We start from the raw sequence: 5063 nt of genomic DNA, 5'->3' as shown, positions 1-5063 counted from the left end.
ACAACGGCAATCGTCAGATTGGTGTTATTTTCCAATGTAAAAGCTTACTTGCAGGGTTGTCAACTATTACTGATCGCTGTTATCTATCAAAGAGTCTCATAAGCAGGGCTTATATATATATATATATATATATATATATATATATATATATATATATATATATGTGTGTGTGTGTGTGTGTGTGTGTGTGTGTGTGTGTGTCTTAACAACATGGATTGCACAAAAAATAAAAATCTGTCGGTATGGGGTAAGATACCATGCAGTGTGACCATACCCAACTGGAAATATGTCTCTATTAGGTCATGATATTATGTATCTACTGTATTTAGAACTACAGTTCTCTTGATCGATATTATAAAATGATGTTTTGTTGCATTTATTTGTCAAGGAATACATCCAGCATAGGGCGTGGTTTTACATGCAATACATTTTGAAGTCTAGATCGATAGCACTGACTCTGTATCCTCGACCACAAAACAACAGGGGAATCTCCACCTATAGAACATGTCAGTTTATCTTTATTATTACTTTGAATATTCACCAGGCTTTACACTGAGGATAAAGTTAGTGGCCTTTGTACACTGTATAATAGTTATGTCACGTGTTAATAACAAATGATATTAAAAGGCTAAATATTACCTTCATTATTTATCTGAATAATCAAAGCCGATTTAACATGAAAATGCTTGTTTTCCATCTAGTTGTTTTCTCTACAAAACCTTAGTGTTCAAAACGTGTTTAGGTTTGTTCCTTACTTAGAATAGTGGCCGGAATATTTCAAGGTCTGTTCCTTACAAAGCATAGTCTTCGATATTTTGTGTGTGTATGTGTAAATCTTTTTCTTACCAAACCTCGTTTTCACTATGTCATTAGAGATTTCGCTTAGTAAGCATGCTGTCCAATTTACCTTTACTTATGTTTCCTTACGAAGCATAGTGTCATATTTACCTTTACTTATGTTCCTTACTAAACATTATGTCCAATTTACCATTAATTATGTTCTTTACCCAGGACAGTGTGCAATATGTCTGAAGGTTCTGTTCTTAACTGTAAAGGGTCTCGTAGACTACCTTAAGTTGGGATCGGGTGCTCCCAGTATCATCTTTAATTATTACAGAAGACCCACCGTGGCTCGTTTTTGTTAGAAACTGAAGTAGTGATCGAGATGCTAAGCTCCGAGCCCACAGTCAGCGATGCCGACAGTTAAGTTACTGAATACACAAAAGGTGAAATTCATATAAACAACAAATTTGATGCCATTCAATTACAGAAAGTCCTTCCTCAAATGATATTCAATATTCAAAACCCTATCACTCGTATTTCACTCGACCAAGTGACGGCCTATTTCATCATCTGACTTGTCTACTCATCTGTAGTATTTCTTGACTGCACCCAGTACCCCTTCAGTCCAACAACCACGTCCTTCTCCCTTCCACTTCCTCCACTTCCGTTCTCTCCTTTCCTTGTCTCCCAGAGACTCGGGACCAACTGTACCAAGGTATTTCTCTGTCTCCTACAGCTCCCCCGGTCCCTAAAAGTTTGGGGTCCGAACACACATAAGGACATTACTATATTCCTCTAGCTATCTAGTCTCACACTAAACAACAATCTATCATCAGATAAGCCATTACCTTCTTAGGTCACGCATTCGTGCACATCGAAATACCCATACTTTCTGGTATGGTATACACCTTATCAACTGCTTATCATGCATATATCAATAGATTTCATCACATCGGTATATATAGATTATCAATCTTATTATACAGAACAATATCACATAATCAGACGCATTTATGTACATTACACTTATACAAAGTGTACACAGATATCCACATATCCATGCGCTGATATATCCTTACACATTATACTCCTACAAAGTATACACAAATAGTCAAATACCCCTTTTAACAAATGTTGCACACTGCAACAATTATAAGTTATAATTCAATTCAACATTTGCAAATCTATAATATCCCATTAATAAATGCACGAGGTTACTACAAATTAGCGAAATAGCGAATTACAATATTAATTCTTTACATAAACATTGCTCATATCTCAAAATATGCATGTAGATCAAACACTACAATGAATCAAACCCTACAAATGGTAATTATACGTACTAACGATTCTAGTAATGATGTATACATACTGCACATAATTAAAGTACAATTATCTTGCCGTAATGGATTGCGACAATGGAGCAAATAAGTCACTGACCTTTCCAAAGCTCCTTTGTAATTCCCAGAATAACAATGTTTCCCGCCAATTTCGAATGACGTCGGAGTAGCTTATAACGTCCTTATGTAATTCCCGTAAGATGGTTTAGCGACTGCTGACGTTTAGTTTCAAGACACTAGATTTAAACTTGCTATTCCAATGGTGGCCACGCCTTGCTCAATTTCGAGTGGATGTTGATCCACCCATCATCTACATAATTAGCAGATATTGCCCCCTCCCCGGCAGTCTGTCAAGGGTGGATTTACGACCTCCACTTGTTGTTCCTTTGAGCACAATGCGGGCAATTTATGCCACGTACCAGTGAATTGCACGCAGCCAAATAAGACGTCGGTAACAAGTTCATATGGCCATGTTATATACAACTGGCTTCCCACCCGTTCTTTTCATGTCAGCCTACACTCGCAACATTTATGAAGCGAATAATTAGCCTCATGGTCTAGCATATACATGTGGCAATCTGGCTATTTGTTCCTTACTTATAACGTGACATTAACAAAGTCTGGTCATCCATATCTTTAGGTCTCTTAGTTTCAAAGTCTAGTGTTCAATTTATGTTTTTTACGGAACGCAGTATTCAGCATGTCTGTAGAAATGTTCCATACTCAGCTGAGTATTCATTATGTCTTCATGTCTGTTCATTGATTAGTTTAGTGTAGAATAAATATCAAGATCTGCTCCTTGCTACGGGTGGTGTTTAGCTTGTCTTTTACTAAAAGTAGTCTTTCCACTGGTCACTGTGTCTTTCTTTAATAAGCCCAATGTGTGAACTTCATCGGCTTTGTTTTTAAAATTGCAAGTATGCTTGGCTACATTAACTGTTTTTAAATAAAAAAAATAAGAATAACCATGTCATACACAGAGATGCGATGATTTTGTCTCGAATATGTCTGTCTGTCTTTTGTTTTACAAATACATACAAATTCGCTCACTTGCCCTTGCGATCTTGTAGTAATTTTTTCTTTTATACATTTCTTTTCAGAATGGTTTTGTCTGTTTTGACCAACTAAAATATAAATTTGCCAAGAATGATCCATCCATTGAGTTCTTGGCCTTCTTGGAACGACATGTATTATTATGACCCTTGGTCGGCGAAGATGGACCAATTAGTGTCCACATTATATAAACAAATTATGGATTATTTTACAACTCTACCGACATAGACTTAAGACCAGTTCGCTCTTCATTTCGAACAGTTCCATTTGAAAACCTCTTTTATTCTGATCACGATGGCCTGGATGAGGATAACCGACTACGTTCGTGACGATAGCTTATCTTCACTTCAACTAAATAATTGATATACAAGTAGTGGACATGAGTCTGCGTAATGAACGATTTAAAATAAGCTATGTTCTTGGACTTTAAACTTACTTGCGGTGTACTGATAATTCATGTGATAAGACAATGTCCTGTCAAAACAAGACACGGTCCGGAAGGGGGTTGATCATGGGTTCATTTATTTTCACTGATAAAAATAAAGAAGGCAAAACCAGGAATGCCATTTTTGTGATAAATTTGAATTAGATGAATACTTTTATATTTTATTGAAGATATCTTGTTATTTGTTTTCATTTTGCTATTTTGCTGAGAGAGAGAGAGAGAGAGAGAGGTTAGCTAGAAATCATAGTTTTATGCAAGTAAACATGTATAAATTGTTTAAACATCGTCTCTCTCAATTTACTATGTTACTATAGCTGTCATCTACTTCCGATGTTTACGTACATGTCATACTACTTCGATGCAACATCATCGGTCAGTATGAATATATTTGAGTATCGGTTGGGGTGACATAAATAAATAACAAATGTATTTGGAAAAGGAAGTACAGGTGATACGAATATCAGGTGTTACCCAAGCACCTGTCGGAAATATACGATGGATATATAACAAGTCCCTGCAATGACCCGTCCTCTTGAGTACTAACATATAAAGAATATGCCCTGTAATCCTATGCTATGGAGGCAGTCTTGATGGAGGGAGTAAGGTGTATGATAATGAAGGACTTTTTTCGCTGGACTGAGATGTCAACACCACGTGATTTTTATATTGAGTTACTAGATATTTTTTCCGTATGTTTTAGCACTTTCTATGGAACCTTACCGAACTAGATGCAACTTAAGTTTGTGAAGACGAGTCATCCAGGGTCTAATTGGGGCATAATTACATACAAGCCCGCTTTAATAAATCACAGCTTACATTACTTCTACGAACACATGGCGTGCAATGTAATTTTAACCTAATTACGAAATTATATTTGTGAAATACTAGTATTGAAACTCTTGTGAGCATTGCCTCAGGATTACTGTTTTACTGCATTTTGTAATACGTCTTACTACAAGACATTATACATTTTGTTTTCTAAAGGGTTTTTCAGTTTTGTAATTTTATATGGATCATTTTAAGACTGATATTTCTAGTCATGAACATATTATTTAAAGCCTTAAAATAAGTTGTTCTATTATTCCTATACACTTTTGGACCATACCTTGAAATTCTAAATCGTTTCATTGTAAATATAAAACAATTATGCAAATAGCGGTGAAAGAAACGGGTAAGGTTTCTATTGTTTATGCAATGTGAGCAATGTTATTTTGCTTTCTTCAGACAATAGATACTATAGTTGGTCACACTTATAAGGGAGTCGATTATCAGATGACAAAAATCGCAAATTAACACACACACACACACACACACACACACATATATATATATATATATATATATATATATATATATATATATATATATATAGAGAGAGAGAGAGAGAGAGAGAGAGAGAGAGAATTTCGCCTACACAAGATAGAAGTCAACCGAATAGAATG

This window comes from Sinohyriopsis cumingii, chromosome 8, assembly GCF_028554795.1.
Source record: "Sinohyriopsis cumingii isolate HCF-2022 chromosome 8, ASM2855479v2, whole genome shotgun sequence".
Lineage (NCBI taxonomy): Eukaryota > Metazoa > Mollusca > Bivalvia > Unionida > Unionidae > Sinohyriopsis > Sinohyriopsis cumingii.
The sequence above is the reverse complement of the archived record's forward strand: the minus strand, read 5'-3'. Positions refer to the sequence as shown.